The sequence below is a fragment of the Trachypithecus francoisi genome, unplaced genomic scaffold (genome assembly GCF_009764315.1).
Source record: "Trachypithecus francoisi isolate TF-2019V2 unplaced genomic scaffold, Tfra_2.0 Lachesis_group1, whole genome shotgun sequence".
In the NCBI taxonomy this organism is placed as follows: Eukaryota; Metazoa; Chordata; class Mammalia; order Primates; family Cercopithecidae; genus Trachypithecus; species Trachypithecus francoisi.
In genome coordinates this window covers 170,524,777-170,544,699 of record NW_022681454.1, presented here as the reverse complement: position 1 = coordinate 170,544,699, position 19,923 = coordinate 170,524,777, and the positions used below count along the sequence as shown (strand labels likewise).

At 36.9% G+C, this 19,923-nt stretch overlaps 3 pseudogenes; all 3 read left to right on the top strand.

Annotated features, from left to right (window-relative positions):
* The first annotated feature begins 1,332 nt into the window (after positions 1-1,332).
* Positions 1,333-2,206, top strand: LOC117086159 (annotated as a pseudogene).
* A 287-nt stretch (positions 2,207-2,493) lies between these two features.
* On the top strand, positions 2,494-3,720 carry LOC117086160 (annotated as a pseudogene).
* A 2,533-nt stretch (positions 3,721-6,253) lies between these two features.
* Positions 6,254-8,295, top strand: LOC117086158 (annotated as a pseudogene).
* The last annotated feature ends 11,628 nt before the right edge of the window (positions 8,296-19,923 follow it).

The following is a 19,923-nucleotide window of genomic DNA, read 5'->3' as shown; positions in this document are numbered from 1 at the left end:
ATAAAATCCTAACATTTAAATTCCAAGTGCTTGCAAAATCCTGAAGATTTTGCCTCCAGCCCAGAGTACTCTACAATAAGGAAATGATGGAAAATAAACTTTAAAAATGTGTTGCCTAAACTTCAAAAATTAATTACGTGACACTTTTGTATAATCCTGGATTTCTTCTTTATCTAACATTACTAGAAAATTATTTTTCTTCCAAAACTATATGTTTTAAGAATAAAATCTTAACTTCATATATAAACCTTGTCATAAGATAAACTTTTTAATCACTCATTTATGGATAGGAAAATGACGATGTTATTTTTTAAAAATTATAAGCCTTTGATTTTAATGCTGCATAGATTGTGAAATCTATGGGCAAAGACTGAATAAAAACACAAAAATTGTTCAAATACGTTGATTTATTGGTGACTCAGGATAGTAGTGATTTTCTTATTTTAATTTCTATTGGCATTATTATTATCAAGTCATAATATTATAGTATTATGCAATTCTATAATATGATTACTATTTTAATAGTTTAAAAATCTTAAATTTAGTTTTGTTTTTTAAAGTACTTCCACCATAAATCATGAAGAAGTATCACCCTGCATAATTTGAATCTGCCTATGAACAAAAAAGAGAGTAGATGAAATACATTTTGGAATAATTCAATGAAAATTTTACTTATTGCTATGACAACGATAGGCTTTATTGTATGAGCTCATCACATATTTACAGTAGGTATAGACGTAGACACACGAGCCTACTTCACCTCCGCCACTATATTTATTGCAATTCCCACTGGTGTTAAGGTCTTTAGCTGACTCGCCACACTTCACGGAGGCAATATCAAATGATCCCCTGCAATACTTTGAGCCTTAGGTTCTATTTTTCTCTTCACCATGGGGGGCCTAACCGGTATTGTGTTAGCAAATTCATCACTGGATATTGTATTACACGACACACAGTATGTTGTAGCCCACTTCCACTGTATCCTGTCAATAGGGGCTGTATTCGCCATCATAGGAGGTTTTATTCATTGATTTCCCTTATTTTCAGGCTATACACTAGACCAAACTTATGCCAAAGCCCACTTCGCCATTATATTTGTAGGTGTAAATTTAACTTTCTTCCCATAGCATTTTCTCGGCTTACCCGGAATAGCCCGATGCTATTCTGACTACCCTGATGCCTACACCACATTAACTGTTTTGTCATCTATAGGTTCCTTCATCTCCCTAGTAGCGGTAATATTAATAATCTATATAACCTGAGAAGCCTTTGCCTCAGCGTAAAGTCTTGTTAATCGAACAGCCTTCTACTAGCCTAGAGTGGTTGCATGGCTGCCCTCCGCGCTACCACACATTTGAAGAACCAACCTATATTAAAACTAGACGAAAAAGGAAGGAATCGAACCTCCTAAAACTGGTTTCAAGCCAACCCTATAACCTCTATAACTTTTTCAATGGATATTAGAAAAATTATTTCATAGCTTTGTCAAAGCTAAATTATAGGTTAAACCCTGTATATCTTGTATGGCTCACCCAGTTCAACTAGGTCTACACGATGCCACATCCCCTATTATAGACGAACTAATCGCTTTTCATGATCACGCTTTTATAATCGTATCCTTAATCAGCTTTCTAGTCTTATACGTCCTATCCTCAACCGTCACAACAAAACTAACCAACACCAGTATTACAGATGCCCAAGAAATAGAAACCATTTGAACTATCTTACCCGTGATCGCTTTAGTCTTAATTGCTCTCCCATCCCTGCGCATCCTGTATCTAACAGACGAGATCAACAACCCCTCTTTTACTGTTAAATCAATTGGACACCAATGATACTGAACCTACGAGTACACAGATTATGGGGGTTAATCTTTAACTCTTATATACTCCCCCCATTATTCTTAAATCCAGGAGACCTTCGACTTCTAGAAGTTGACTACCGAGTAGTTCTTCCAATTGAAGCCCCCGTCCGTGTAATGATTACATCCCAGGACGTCTTGCACTCATGAACCATTCCCATACTAGGCCTAAAGATAGATGCAGTTCCTGGGCACTTAAATCAAACTACATTCACCGCTAGACGACCAGGCGTCTATTACGGACAGTGTTCAGAAATTTGCGGCGCCAACCACAGCTTTACACCTATCGTCGTAGAATTAATCCCACTAAAAATTTTTGAAATAGGACCCGTATTTACCCTATAGACACACCAGTTCCCACTTCACACTTCTAATATATCTCTACCCCAGAACTTTTTACAAAATATTCTTACAGACTCACTGTACAGCTACCCTAGCATTAACCTTTTAAGTTAAAATTGAGAGAAACATTTCTCTCTACAGTGAAATGCCCCAACTAATACATCCACATGATCCACCATCATCACAACCATGCTTCCCACACTGTATCTTATTATACAATTAAAATTATTAAACACAAATTACTACCTATCCCCCTCACAAAAAAACCCTAATACACAAATCCACAATAATCCCTGACAATTAAAATGAACGAAAATCTATTTACCCCATTCACAGCTCCAACAATCCTAAGCCAGCCTGCTGCAGTACCCGTCAGTCTATTTCCTGCATTACTACTTCCAACCTCCAAACACCTTATTAACAATCGACTAATTACTATTCAACAAAACCTAATTCAACTCATTCTAAACAAATAATAATAATTCACCACACCAAAGGACAAACCTGATCTCTAATACTGATATCCCTAATTATCTTTATCACCATAACCAACCTTCTTGGACTTCTACCCCACTCATTTACACCTACCACCCAACTATCCATAAACCTAGCCATAGCAATCCCCCTGTGGGCAGGTATAGTAATTATAGGTTTTTGCTTTCAAAGTAAAAGCTCTTTAGCTCACTTTCTGCCACAAGGTACACCCACACCTCTTATTCCCATACTAGTAACCATTGAAACCATTAGCTTATTTATTCAACCAGTAGCCCTAGCCATACACTTAACTGCTAATATCACAGCAGGTCATTTACTAATGCACCTCATTGGAAATGCCGCACTAGCATTATCAACCATTAGCTTCCCTGCTACCTTGCTAATCTTCGTACTCCTAGTACTATTAACTATTCTAGAAATCGCAGTTGCTCTGATCCAAGCCTATGTTTTCACACTCTTGGTCAGCCTTTATCTACACGACAATACTTAATGACTCGCCAATCTCATGCCTACCACATCGTTAAATCCAGTTCCTGACTGCTAGCAGGAGCCCTTTCAGCCCTCCTAATAACATCTGGCTTAATTATATGATTCCACTTTTACTCCACTACCCTATTAACACTAGGCCTACTAACCAACGTATTAACCTTATACCAATGGTGACGTGATATTGTCCAAGAAAGTACCTATCAAGGTCATCATACAACATCTGTTCAAAAAAGCCTTCGTTATGGAATAGTATTATTTATCATCTCAGAAGTTTTCTTCTTCACCGGTTTCTTCTGAGCATTCTACCACTCAAGCTTCGCCCCTACCCCATACCTAGAAGGACACTGACCACCAACAGGCATTACTCCCCTAAATCCACTAGAAATACCTATTTTAAACACCTCTGTATTACTTGCATCAGAAGTTACAATCACTGAGTCCATCATAGCCTAATAGAAAACAATCGAAAACAAATAATCCAAGCTCTACTCATCACAATCCTACTAGGCATCTACTTCACCCTACTACAAACCTCAGAGTACTTTGAAGCACCCTTTACTATCTCCGATGGTATCTACGGTTCAGCATTCTTTGTTACCACAGGCTTCCACGGACTTCACGTCATAATTGGGTCTACATTGCTTATTATCTGTCTTATTCGCCAATTATTATATCATTTCACATCAAATCACCATTTTGGCTTTGAAGCTGCCGCTTGATACTGACATTTTGTAGATACTGTCTGATTGTTCCTCTATATTTCTATCTACTGATGAGGATCCTATTCTTTTAGTATAATTAGTACAGTTGACTTCCAATCAACTAGTTTCGAGAGCATTCGAAAAAGAGTAATTAACCTGGTATTAATCTTAACAATTAACACTCTCCTAACGTTATTACTGAAAATCATCATATTTTGACTGCTCCAACTCAATTCTTATACAGAAAAAACTAATCCTTATGAATGCAGTTTTGACCCACTGAACTCTGCTCATATTCCTTTCTCCATAAAATTTTTCCTAGTAGTCATCACCTTTCTATTATTTGATTTAGAAATTGCCTTACTACTTCCCCTACCATGAGCCCTCCAAATGACAAACCTTCCCATAATGATTAAACCGTCTATCATATTAATTATTATTCTAATCCTTAGTCTGGCCTATGAATGAACTCAAAAAGGATTAGACTGAGCTGAATTGGTAAGTAGTTTAAACAAAACAAATGATTTCGACTCATTAGATTATGGTAACCATACTAGCCAAATGCCCTTCATCTACATAAACATTGCATTAGCATTTATCATTTCACTCCTAGGCATATTAACCTTTCGTTCACACCTAATATCCTCCCTACTGTGCCTAAAAGGAATAATACTGTCACTCTTTATTATAAGCACTCTCACAGCTTCAAACATGCATTTCTCCTTAGCTAACGTTATACCTATTGCCCTATTAGTCTTTGCTGCTTATGAGGCAGCAGTAGGCCTTGCCTTATTAATCTCGATCTCCAATACATATAGCCTAGATTATATCCAGAACCTAAGCTTACTTCAATGTTAAAAATAGTTATCCCTACAATTATACTGCTACCGACAACATGATTTTCCAAAAACAACATAATCTGAATTAATCTAACCATACGTAGCCTAATTATTAGCCTTATTCCCCTAATATTCTTTAATCAAACTAACAACAATCTCCTCATCTACTCAACCTACCTATCTTTCGACCCACTAACAACACCTCTCCTAATACTAACTGCCTGACTCCTGCTTCTCATAATTATAGCAAGCCAGTATCATTTACACAATGAATCACCCCCACGAAAAAACTTCTACCTCTCTATAATGGTTTTCCTACAAATTTCCCTAATTATAACATTTATAGCCACAGAAGTAATCATATTCTATATTTTATTTGAAACCACCCTCATCCCTACCCTAATTATCATCACCCGATGAGGCAACCAAGCAGAACACCTCAACGCAAGCACATACTTTTTATTCTATATACTAGCTGGCTCTCTCCCCCTACTTAGCAAACTAATCTATACCTAGAGTAGCCTAGGCTCACTAAACGTTACATTACTAACGCTAATAGCTCAAAAACTAACAACTACTTGATCCCACAACCCTACCTGACTAGCATGCATATTAGCCTTTATAGTAAAAATGCCCCTATAGGGCCTACACTTACGGCTTCCTAAAGCCCATGTTGAAGCCCTCATTGCTGGGTCAATAGTTCTTGCCGCAGTACTCCTAAAACTAGGCGGCTATGGCATAATACGACTCACCTCTATTCTTAACCCTTTAACAGAATATATAGCCTACCCATTCCTCATGCTATCTCTATGAGGTGTAATCATAACAAGCTCAACCTGCCTTTGACAAACAGACCTGAAATCACTCATCGCTTATTCCTCCGTAAGTCATATAGCCCTGGTCATTATAGCCTCCCTCATTCAAGCCCCCTGAAGCTTCACTGGCACAATTATCCTTATAATGGCCCATGGACTCACTTCATCCATACTATTCTCCCTAGCAAACTCAAACTATGAATGAACTCATAGCCGCATTATAATACTTTCTCGAGGACTCCAAACCCTACTTCCATTAATAGCCTTCTGATGGTTTGCAGCAAATCTTACTAATCTTGCCTTACCCCCTACCATCAACCTAACAGGAGAACTCCTTGTAATAATAACTTCATTTTCTTGATCATGTATTACCATTGTACTTACAGGACTTAATATACTGATTACAGCCCTCTACTCCCTCCATGTATTTACCACAACACAACGAGGAGTACTTACACATCATATGATTAACATAAAACCCTCCTTTACACGAGAAAACACATTAATATTTATACACCTTTCCCCTATTCTCCTCCTATCCCTTAACCCTTGTATTATTCTAGGTTTTACCTCTTGCAAATATAGTTTAACTAAAACATTAGATTATGGATCTAACCATAGAAGCCTACTACTTCTTATTTACTGAGAAAGCACTCAAGAACTGCTAATCCATGCCTCCATTTTTAACAAAACGGCTTTCTCAGCTTTTAAAGGATGACAGTCATCCATTGGTCTTAGGAACCAAAAACATTGGTGCAACTCCAAATAAAAGTAATAACCATGTACACCTCCATTACCATAATAACCCTGACCTCTGTAATCCTCCCAATTACTATTACCTTTATTAATCCCAACAAAAAACGCTTATACCTAGACTATGTAAAAATAATTATAGTATATACTTTTACTACTAGCCTCCTTCCCACAGCCCTATATATTTTCCTGGATCAAGAAACAATTATTTCAAACTGACATTGAATAACAATCCAAACATTAGAATTAACACTAAGCTTCAAATTAGACTATTTTTCCGTAATATTTATCCCAATCACACTATTCATTACTTGATCTATTAGAGAATTCTCATTATGATATATGAGCTCAGACCCAAATATTAACCAATTCGTTAAATATCTTATCTTTCTCACCACTATATTGACTCTAGTCACTGCCAACAACCTCTGTCAACTTTTTATTAGATGGAAGGGTGTGGGAATTATATCCTTTCTACTAATTAGCTGATGACACGCTCGAAGAGAAGCCAACACAGCAGCCATCCAAGCAATCCTATATAACCGCACTGGCAACATTGGCTTTATCCTAAGCACAACATGATTTCTGCTACATTATAACTCATGGGACTTTCAACAAATATTTATCCTACACTCCAACTCAAGTCTTCTTCCACTGATAGGCCTTCTCCTAGCAGCAACAGGAAAATCAGCTCAACTTGGCCTCCACCCCTGACTACCCTCCGCCATAGAAGGCCCAACCCCAGTATCAGCTTTACTCCATTCCAGCACCATAGTCGTTGCTGGAGTGTTTCTACTCATCCGCTTCCACCCTTTGATAGAAAATAGCACATTAATTCAAAACCTCACACTATGCCTAGGGCCTATTACCACCGTACTCACAGCAATCTGTGCCCTAACACAAAATAATATCAAAAAAATCGTAGCCTTCTCTAACTCAAGCCAACTAGGCCTAATAATAGTCACTATTGGCATCAACCAACCATACTTAGCATTCCTACACAGCTGCCTTCTTCAAAGCCATACTCTTTATTTACTCCGAATCTATCATCCACAACCTAAACAATGAGCAAGACATCCGAAAAATAGGAGGGTTATTTAAAACAATACCCCTCACTTCAACTTCCCTAACCATCGGTAACCTAGCACTCACAGGCATGCCTTTTCTCACAGACTTCTACTCCAAAGACCTTATCATCGAAACCGCAAACACGTCGTATACCAACGCCTGAGCCCTATCTATAACTCTCATTACCATTTCCCCAACAAGCGCCTACAGTACTCGAACTATTCTCCTCTCCCTAACAGGACAACCTCGCTTCCCAATCTCAATCAACATTAACGAGAATAACCCCACCCTGTTAAATCCAATCAAACTCCTCACAATTGGCAGTCTACTCGCAGGATTTCTTATCACCAATAACATTTCTCCCACCTCACTCCCCCAATCAACAATACCCCACCACCTAAAACTCTCAGCCCTATACGTAACCACCCTGGGCTTTCTAGTAGTTCTAGATCTTACACTTATAACCAATAAACTTAAAATACACACACCATCATACATATTTAAATTCTCCAATATACTGGGATATTTTCCCACTACAATTCATCGCATAATCCCCTACCAAAACCTACTTATAAGCCAAAACCTAACCTCCCTTTTACTAGACTCAATCTGACTGGAAAAATCTATGCCTAAAACAATTTCACACACCCATACTATTACCTCCATCATTACAACCACTCAAAAAGGTATAATCAAGCTTTACTTTCTCTCTTTCCTTATCCCTTTTATCCTAACCCTGTTCCCAATAACATAACCTAATACCTTGAGTAATCTCAATCACAATATATACACCAACAAATAACGTTCAACCAGTAACCACCACTAATCGGCGCCCATAATCATACAAAGCACCTGCACCAATAGAATCCCCTCGAATTTACCCTGGTCCCTCTCCCTCAAAATCACCCAACTCCCTATATTATTAAAATTAACTACCACCACTAACCCATCGAAATCTAAGACTCGTAAAACCAACCCCACCTCCATCACTAATCCTACCAGAAGACTCCCCAAAACCTCAAACCCTGAACCCCGTGTTTCAGGATACTCTTCAATAGCCATCGCTGTAGTATAACCAAAAACAACTCTCATACCTCCCAGATAAATTAAAAATATCATTAAACCCATATAAGTTCTCCCATAATTTAAAATAATCACACAACCAATTACACCACTAACAATTAATACTAAACCCCCATAAATAGGAGAAGGCTTAGAAAAAAATCCCACAAATCCTATAACCAATAATATACTTAATAAAAATAAAATATATGTCATTGTTTTCACATGGACTCTAACCATGACCAATGATATGAAAAGCCATGGTTGTATTTCATCTACAAAAACATCAATGACCCCGATACGCAAATCCAACCCGATATATTTCTGTTGAGCACCACTTTTACAGTAAAATATCTGAATAACAAATGTATCTTTCCACCGTTTGATTTTTGAAAAAGCTATGGGGAAAGTCAGAGAGAGAAACGATAACTGATCATTTATTGTACCTCTAGTCTTTTTGTCTTTATTTTTCAGTTAATTCTACAAGGACTTCATCATTTCTGTGTTTCAGGGGAACAAAAAGTAGTATGTATTGATGCAGACAACGAAAAGGTTAAATTTATTTCTCTCGTGTCTGTGTTTATTTCTTTGGGGGAGATACTGAGGTACGTGGGTGCTTGGGAAGGCTATATTCTTAACAGACACTTTTGCACTCTCTAAAATATTCTCATTTTATCTATCTTTTGGTATTTTAAAACATCACATAGTTGAAAGACAAAACATGAAGTCTTAAAGTGTTAAATTACTTGAGTGTTAAAATTTCCTCTGGTTAGATATTAGCTTTCAGATAAGATATAGATGGTATCATTTCCCTGTGTGGGGGGAACAAATATATAGTTCCAACTTGTGATTTTAGAAATATGTCTATCCTCTCCTGACCAACGTCATAGCACTAGGCACAAGGTCCTTTCTTGATCCAAATCGCTAGCAGAGTGACTGTATGGATTGAAGTTATAGAGTCTTGTTTGGACTCAGAAAGAAAAGAGATTAGATGGTGAAGTGAGAGAATCAATGTTAGGCAACAAGAAGTTGGGATGAGAGGAGCTGGTATAAGGGCAGTAAGGCAAAGCACGGAACAGGTGCCTGAGAAGACAAACAGTAATGAACTCTCTGCATGAGAAAGAACAGGATTGGACTGGAGTTTCAGTGCAAGTATTTATGGAAAGGAGCATAAGTCCCCAGGAAGGGTATGGAGAGATTGTAGGGACAGAGCAGGGGACAGGACAAGCCCCTTACACCTACCAGTTTTCTCACTAACAACTGGAACGCCTCTTGGGAGTGTAAATAGGCAGCATTTTTTAAAACTTAAATTATCATTCCCCTCAGCTTATTTCCCCAGTCAACTTTTTCCTTTAACCCAATTTTCTAACCTTTCTAATTTTAATTTTGTTGTATAATTTTTCATATGCTGTCTCAAGTTGCCTTTTTAAAGAGGTGGTAGATACAAAGATGAATGGGAGATAGATATAGAGAGCAGGTTGATGTCCATATACATTATCAGATAGACTATGTAGAATAAAGTGTATTTAAAGACTGAAGAGTCAGATCCACAAGGACAGAGCAGGGAACAGGGAACTTATGGTGACAGAAAGCCATGCTTCCTCCGACCCTTCTCTCTTTCTCTTCCTCTGTGCCATCGCCAAATCCAATATTGCACAGCACAATATAGAAGTCTGGAGGTGAAGAAACATGAACACACAAATACTGAGAGAGGCCAGTAGAGAAATATTTAATAACAGTAGTAAAAGTTGAGTGAAACCTGCTCATATATGTCAAAAGTCATATGCATGTTAGTGTGTATATGTGTTTGTGCACAAACTTGTGTTGATTATATATACATATATATGATATATAATATATACTAATTGTATATTATGTATAACACATACATACATACATAAAATCTATAACACATGCATACATACATACATACAATTTATAGAGAAAGAAAAAGAGGTTCGTAGTGCTGAGGGGGAAAGTGCAGCTCAAAAACTGCTTTTTGGCCATCTTTTATAACCTAATTATGATTAGTTGGCATGTATGATATAAACAATTTTGTTCTCTCCCCAAAGCATTTGAATCTGAAATTAATTCTGTGCCTTGTGGCTACAAATTAGACACATTCAATAACCCTCTCTTTCACTCTGAAGCTCAAATTTCAGTTTGGGTAGTTTTAACAGAGGAAAATTAAAACTTTATGAAACATGTCCAAAAAAGAATTATTGATAGTAAATATTATATCTTAGCATTATTCTGGGATTTGGTACATTATAGACAAACAAGTCTGCCAGATTTCCATAGGAAATGATTTAGAAATGCAAGTTTTAGAAATACAGCCTGTATTTAATGCCGTAAATGTTCAAATACAAATTATCATCAAATATCACAATGAAAACGGTTAAAATTTAATAATTTATCTTAAAAAGAAACATTATTTTATAAATCAAGATTGAGATAATTGATCTTAGAGACTATTTTATTTGAATCTGTTTGAGAAATCATGCCACAGAAAAGGGTTTGAGAACTCAGCCTAGTCAACACCAATTCTCAAAATTTTAAAATCGTTGACAATAAAACTACAGTTTTTCCTAATATTATTTATTTTTATAACATTTTCCCAGAATTCTCTAATATTTTCAGATCAATTTCATGATGCTACCAATTAGAGAAATTATTAGTTTGATAATTCAGTAAGAGTCTCCTAAAAATTTTTAGTTTGTGTTGAAAAGTACAAAAATACAAAAGAAGTTGAGGACAGCCTCATTAGTCCGTTTTCATACTCTATAAAGAACTGCCCAAGACTGGGTAATTTATAAAGGAAAGAGGTTTAATTGACTCACTGTTCAGCATGGGTGGGATGGCCTCAGGAAACTTACAATCATAGCCAAAGGCAACGGGGAAGTAAGGCTCCTTCTTCACAAGAGAGTGGAAGGAGAAATGCCAAGCAAAGAGGGGAAGAGCCCCTTATAAAACCATCAGCTGTTGTGAGAGTTAACTCACTATCAGGAGAACAGCATGGGGGAAACCACCCCCATGATTCAATTACCTCTACCTGGTCCCATCCTTAACATGTGGGGATTATGAGGATTACGGGGATTACAATTTAAGATGAGATTTGGGTGGGGACACAAAGCCTAACCATATTACAGCCTCTGCCCTGTTTATTGTTAGTAACAATTATGATGTTTTGAGTACATAAATTTAGTATAGTTTGTAATTAAAATGATTTGCTAAATAACACCTGTTGCTCAGCTTCTCCTTGCCAATCATTCTGTGTTTAAATATTTAGTTCACACAAGAAACATTATCAGAATATCTTCAAATATAGGAAAAATGGAACTCAGGGTGCTAATTTCCATAGGATCACATACAGAGTAAGAGGAAGAGCTTCAAGTCCAGTATCTTACTAAGTTATATTGCATGCAAGAGTAGAAAAGAGGATAAACTTATGAGGCTTGGAGTAAGAAAATCAAATCTGTCCCACTGAGTTATATGAGTCAGAACTCATTCTTTAAACCATTTCTTTAAGGTTAATATCTTTGGAAATAGCAAACGAAGAAGGAAGGAAGGAAGGAAGGAAGGAAGGAAGGAAAGAAAGAAAGAAGAAAGAAAGAAAGAAGGGAGGGAGGGAGGGAGGAGGGAGGGAAGGAAGGAAGAAAGGAAAGAAAGAAAGAAAGAAAAGAAAGAAAGAGAAAGAAAGAAAGAGAGAAAAAGAAAGAAAGGAAGGAAGGAAAGAAAAGAAAGAAAGAAGGAAAGAGAGAGAGAAAGAGAGAGAAAGAAAGGGAAAGAAGGAAAGGAAGGAAGGAAGAAAGATAAGGAAAGGAAAGGAGAGAGAGAGACAAAGAAAGGAAAGAAAAAAGAGAGAAAGAAAAAAGAAAGAAAGAGAAAGAAAGAAAGAAATGAAGGAAGGAAGAAAGAAAAGAAAGAAAGAAAGAAAGAGAAAGAAAGAAAGAAAAAATGTATGTCGCACAGAAATATAAAATAATCTGCTTGTTCTTTCACACAGGATAAATGGTAATGTTGACAAACGTATTCTAAGACATAGGGTAGAATCTTTGCTGAAAATTGTCTTGGCAAGAGCAAGTGTAGATATCCAGGATGAACTGGGTACAAGGAGAGCCAACAGTTACTGTGGCAAAACGTTCCAACATGATGATTTTGCAGGGAGCCTCACTGTACCTTAACTTTTCCTAACTTAAAAAACCCGCTCTGCACATATTGGTTTTTCATTGAATTTATTTATAAATTTATAAACTCTATAGTTAATGGAGTAAATATAAATAATTAGTTAGTAGCATAAGCCCAAATCATTTCAAACTTTGTACAAACTCACTGATTTATTTAAAATACAAATTTTGTATTATAAGTATTTTTTTAAAAAGTAAAACAAATATAATATGAAGAAAAACCATACTCAACCAACAAATAAGCTAAATGTTTTCTCTGAAATAGTAAAAATTAATTCATGTGGGATAATTCATGTTTTCTTAATAAAACTGAGGAATCACTTAGCAAATGCAGGATTTTAAAGGCCAGTCACAGAGTTCAGACATTTCCTCACCTGACAGCTCTTTTTGGTTGCACCCCGATTGTTTTTGCAGTTTAGCTCTATTCTCTGAGTCTGTCAGTCAAAGCGAATATAAAAGATGTTCTGGTTTGTTTTACATGTAAACAGAGAAAAGCCAGGGGACTCACTGGATCCTATTCCATTCATCATTTATCAAATAAGGGGTCTGTCTACGCAAAGCAAGAATTTGGGGTAATCATAGTAAAACTAATCTGTTTTCACAAATTGCGGAAATTATCCTTTCTCTTAGAGCAAAGATCCAAAACGTTCTTACTTCAGGGAATTGAACTAAATGAAATAATTTGTTTTCATTAAGGCATTTTTCATCATGGATACTACTGAGACATGAAAGCAGAAATCTTAATACCCTCTTGCACACAAAGGTCCTGAAGCACGTGGAGTTAAACTTTCTAAAAGTCTTTGTTAGATAGACTTCACAAATGAGAATTACAATTAGTGGGATCAGAAAGCAAGAAATAGAAACTATTGGTCTTACAAAATTGAAACATCTTAAGCCTCAAGTAAGTAGATTTGAAATAGGAGGCTCCTGTCATCGACAGCGTCCTCACTTAAGTAACTCCAAAATGTTTATGTCCTGGAACCCATTATCTCTGTGGGCTTCTATAGTAGTAATGGGCTTATAATAAGGGCTTTTGACAGTTAACCTGGGGTGGATCTTGAGTGTTTATTGGTGTAAACTAAATTAAAGAGATATAAATCTCAACAATTTAACATAAAATGTAAGGAAATAAATCTGCCTTTTTAATACCATTTGTGATTTTTATCTGATTACCTGTTTAATATCAATCTCCTCCATTATTTTAATATCCAATTAGTTTTCTTTATATCCAAGTTTTCAGCACAGATTCTATAATGTAGAAGGTACAAAAATACATTTTTGGAAAATGGAAAATGAGTACAACTCGATCTTTTCTTTTTGTACTCAATTCTCCCTGAGTTTTATCTTGAGACCATGCCTAAACATTGTGGCATCACATAATAATGGTAAAAGCTTTGACTGGGGACCTGTGAGTCAGATATTGAGTAGGGATCTCCATTCACCATCTTACTTAGTCTTCCAATAGCCCTATTAGAACATTATTATCATTACCAAATAAATGAATCAATTTAAGAATCCAAAGTGTGGAGAAGCCAAAGGACTTCTCCAGCTCATGCATGAGAGTGTAGTGTAGCCCACACTCAAAGCTAGATCAGGGTTTTATTGAATCTCACTCTTGCTTTCCTAGTGAGCAGCCTTTCTACCATCATAAGAAAACTTATGTTTGATGTGTGAGGACCAATTTTGCCACCAGTCATACAAGAGTATCCAGACTAGGCAAACCGGACATTCAGTCTTAGAATTCATTGACTTCACACACAAATTAATTAAATTATTTCATTATAAAATAGTGTTCATTTGCTTTAAATGTTATAAATTATCATAAATTATGATAGTTTAAAGGAGACTTTGGTATCTGGAACACATAGCCTAAAATTATAAATTCCTACTAAAGGTAGGAATTTGAGTTGTCTTATTATGATCTGTACCTGGAATAATCTGTAAATATAACAGTATTTTTATGGTTGTTGTTAAAATATTGTAATTAAATAATAATGATTATAAAAAAGTCATAATTATTTTTATTTTATAGGAGACCATGTATTATAAACTAGAGCAAACACACACAATTACAAATTTCATTTTAGCTAAAGTATACGTAAGTGTATTAAAGTATGTATAAATGTATAGCTATTTTCATGAAACAATAGTTTCTGCTTCTAGTTAAGATGTGTTCAAAGAATGACTACGAAATAGGAATTGGAGAGCAAATTTGTTTATTCAGATACTAATTACATAGACCCTAGGTGGTAGGGAACGTCAGATTGATTTCCACATCATGTAACTAATCACCTCTAAATAACTAATACACAGCTAAAAAAACTAAGCCTCCTACCTCAAATCCCTGTTATATCCTAAACATCAGGCTTCACTTAGCAAATTGTGGGCATATTGGCTTAAATACCATGGTGTGGTTAAGGTTTATAAGCAACTCTGTCTCCGCAACATTGGAGAGGCAGCTCTGAGCACTGCGGAGGGTGATGCTGCAGTGGCCGGCCCGTCCTGTGATGTCCTGGCCTGGTCCCAAGACACAGAAGCAGGTCTGAACATCATCAGAACCGCTCCTCCTGACGACGATGGAAGGGAAGTAATTTCCCCTGAGTGGAAATAACAGTAACTGCTGTTGTATTTGCTCAAAGTTCTGCTGGTGAAATTGCTATCTTGGTCTCTTCCAGGTCAGAAGACTGTTAACTGTCTCTGAATTACGAAATTCTTTTTTAAAACATCCATTCCATTCTTCAAATGTAGACATATTTTAGTTTTTGCTAAACATTATAAATCCATTTATAGCAACTGTGGTATTGTGGTTTTGAGGAGAGAGATACTCAACCTGGAAGAACAGTTATTCCAAGTGCATGACTGACTTGTTAACAGACTTAGCATCCCAGTGTCATAAATCTACATGATTTCACGTAAGGTTAAGCCTTTCCTAAATGCTCTTTTAATGGCTCAGCACAGAAAACATTGACCTAAAGAATCAGCGCTTATGCACTTCTTTCATTATGGGTGTTTAGGGTGACTTTTTAAATGGGGGTAAAATATATTTATGTAATATTACTGAGCAAATAAACTCATTTCCTGGGAATGTGTGCATCTTGCAAGTTCCTGCCACTGAGTCCACAAAGGGCACACCTCATAACGAATTAATCTACATTAAAGAAAGGATAAAGATGGGGAAAAATTTGTTCTCCATTTACATACATTCTTAATAGAATCTACAGCTGCCTCTTGAAAAACACATTTAAATACCAAAGGAGTATCCAACGAAACATCCAGAGGAACATGAAACCTATGTTAGGAAGCAAAATGTAGCTGCGCATGCTAGGGATAAGTGCCTAAATGTAGGGCTATGTGCAGACAGAAGAAAAACAACAATATATTATTGCTCTATCAGCCCAAACAGAATATGCTCTACCTTATTTTCATGTTGATTTTGGCATGAACCACAGTACTCCCAAGTCATTTTGAAAGAGTAGTTGGAGAATTTGTGTTGACATTAGACCAGATAAAAAGTAAGGATAAAAAGCAGTAGCTAGAACTATGTTTACTCTTGGCTATCGAAGCTTTGCTAATCTCAGACAGCAATGGGCAATTAGCCTCGGAAACACATACTCTCTCTTAGTAAGTGGCAGAAGCTGGACACATCGAGGGAAAGCAATAGGACACGTGAGGTGTTAACACAACTCCACACCACGATGTTTAAAGGAAGAGCGCAAATAAGTCCCGTTGGGAAGTTCCTTCTTCAGCTTCTGGGACACCTGCAGTGTAGAATCTGCCCAGCCGTTGGAACCAGCTTTGGGAAGTAAAACACTTTTAGGGAATGTTTTTCCAGTTGTGCATGGTGGCTCACTCCTGTAATCCCAGCACGTTGGGAGGCTGAGGTGGGCGGATCACCTGAGGTCAGAAATTCCAGACCAGCCTTGCCAACATGGTGAAAACCTGTCTCTACTAAAAATACAAAAAATTGGCAAGGCGTGGTGGTGGGTGCCTGCAATCCCAGCTACTTGGGAGGCTGAGGCAGGAGAATCGCTTGAAGCCGAGAGACGGAGGTTGCACTGAGTTGAGAGGGCACCATTGTACTCCAGCCTGGGCAATAAGAGTGAAACTCCATCTCGAGAAAAAAAACAAAAAACGAATGTTTTCCAAGGGAATCAACAAATGTGACTTCAGGAGTAGAATTTTCTCCAAGCTGAGACTATGCTGTATAACTTAGTTTCTTTGGTTGCTATTCAGAGATCTAAATTCGGGAGCCTAATGAAATTTACATTTATCTTAGTAATTAGAAGCCCTAAAGATAATATCAAGAATAAATATGCATAATCACACATAGTTATGTCTACGACATCCCAGTCTAAATATACCAATGTATTGTACTGATAGTACCTAAAGAAAACTGCCAGTTCGCTCCAAAACTCACCCAGACAGACATTGTTTCAAGTCACCTGGCTTTATGAGGATGTGGTTGGCTGAACAGCAGTATAACTGCACTAAGGTAATCACGGCCAATCCGAGAAACACTGCTATTCCCGGTGAAATTTTCCATTGTCTGTCAATGTATGTGAAAAACAGAAACAATTATAGCAAGTTTTCTTAAAACTGTATTTGTTCAATGTAATACACAATTTTTAAGTTTGAGATTATGCTATTCTATTTCTTGTATGAAAAAATCCTCTTCTTTAAAAAAAGATGGTTTTAAAAAGTTTTTATTGGTTTGCATTTTACATCTTTATTTGGCAAAATAATGATGTCTTACTTGACAATCTTTTGTCAATTCTATTTTTATCTTCAGAGTTGATTGGTTGATAAAATTTAAAAGCCCAGAAACTATTTCAAATGGTAGCTCTAATGACACAAATTTGGCCTTTCACACTTTCCAACATAAGCACAGGAAACAGTTTAGAGAGCAGCAGAATGAACCTTTATAAACCGGAGAGTTCCAGATATATGGGTAAGAAAGTTTTGAAAAGTAAGCACTGTGCACATTAAAATAGTAAGATGATTTTTCCTTATAAAAAAAATGGTAAAAGTGAAAAGGGATAACACTGGTGCCAGAGTGGGTAACAGGAACAGGGATTCTCACACACCACAGATGACAATAAAAACTGGAATGAGCGTACCAGAGTTCTGTTTGTTATTGGTTATCAAGATACGTAATTCTGCAGTAGCTCCATAGATGTCTATAGGTAGGAACTGACTTCAAATAATTGTTATGGATATATCCAGTGACTGAGCTACTAAGAAGTTCTACTCAGAACTGTTCATATTATTAAAAAGATCAGAAAATATCCCAGTGCACAGCCACAGAGACTTACTTTAAAAAGTATGGTGTCCCTAAAATGGGATATTACACAGCATTAATATAATACAAAAATGTGCAGTAATTTTGAAAACTTCTTAATGTATTGTTAAATTTAGAAAATCATCATCAAAGCATTGGGTGTAGTATAATCTATAAATAGATATGAAGAAAGAGAGAGAGAGAAAGAGAGAAAGCTGAAAGTATATATGGCAAGATTAACAGCCGGGAGTTTAGACTAAAGCTTTTTTTTTTTTCCTGCTTTTTTGTTGAGGAGTGCTATGGGTTGAATCGTGTCCCCAAAACGGATATGTTGAAGTCATAATTCCAAATATCTTAGAATGTGAGTTTATTTGGAAATAGGGTCATTAAGATGGCATCATGCTAGGGTAGGGAGGCCTCTTAGTCCAATATGACTGTTGTCCTTATTTAAAAAAGAAAAAAAGATGCGAAGACAGAAATATAAAGAAAAACACCATGTGACAACAGAGGCATAGATTGGAGTGACACAGTTGCAAGTCGAGGGATGTCAAGGAACGATGGTTACCAACAGAGGTTATGGAGAAGCAAGGAAGGGTTCTACCCCGAGTTTCAGAAGAAGCATGGCTGCTGGCTGCTTGATTTTGGACTCCACTCTCCAACACTGTGAGAGAATAAATTTATATTGTTTTAAGCCACCAGTTGGTGGTCCTTTGTCACAGTTGCCCTAGGAAACAAATGCAATGGCTTGCACAATTAGAAAAAAACACAAATGCACTATTTGATGAATTAGTGAAAAGCAGGGACCCATGTGGCTACCACTGGAAGCTTCTTCCCTTGTGACTCCTCCAAGCCCCCACATCTTGCTTTCCCAAAGGTAATTACAATCATGGCTTCTTAGTTGTGTTTGCTGAAAAGACAAAAGAAATTCTTGACTTGAATCATATAGTATATGTCCTTGTGTATGGCTTCTTTCACCCGATGTTATGCATCCATTTATTTCTGATGAATATTTAGGGTATTTGCAGTCTAGTGTTATTTTAAATAATTGTGAATGTGAGTGGCTCTGTGCCTTCTGAGGAGGTTAATCAGAAATGGCCAACAGAGTCTGGCCTGGCCTTGGTGGGAAAACAAAAAAGGAAAGAAGAAGGTGCTGGCAGAGTTTTTGGATGCTTTCACAAAGGAACCCTTGACAACATAGGTGGCTGAGGCTTGGAGCTGCAGGACATCATTCAATCATGGTAACCAGGAGCTGCAAGGGAGGGGCCTCCATGCAGGGGTCTGGCGGCCTCTGATATGTCCTGGGACTCCAGTCGAACCCTTGGCAGCGGAGCTTCCAGGACAGAGGCTTTTGGAGAGCTTTGGCCACCTCCAACCTTCCTACCTCAGCAACTGCTCCCTTTCATTCCAAAGTCGGTTTGAGTTTAGAAACCGGAGAAAAGGAAGAAACGTAGGCTTTCAGGAAGTAGAGGACCAGAAAGTAGAGGAGAGTTGAATTCTGGAAGCAGAGATTGCTAAGTTAGATTCCACTACACTGTCTGTGCGTTGTTGGTCAGTGGATCTAACTGTCTTAAACATCAGTTACTTCTTAAGTTTAGGTAGGTGCAAAAGTTATTGCGGTTTTCACCATTAATGACAGAAACTGCAATAACTTTTGCACCAACCTAATAAAATAGGATAGTTAATAGTATTTACCTTGGAAAGATGCTGTGTGGGATTAATAAGCTAATACTAATAGGCATCAATAAATATTTCCCTAAGGACCAATACATCTCTGGATTAAAAAAAAAACAGAAACTTTCTTGTGCATATTTCTTGGTGCACATATGGAGGCATTTCTATTGGTTATTCAACTGGGAATTGAATTAAACAGAATTCTTTGTTCTTATCCACGGTTTTATTTATCCCTGCACCAACACAACATATGCTAAATACTGTAGTTTAAATATTAGTCTGTGCATCTTGTAGAACAGCACTCTCTGACTTTGTTTCTCAACAGTGACTCAGCAGTTTTTGCCATTTCCATTTCTATGCAT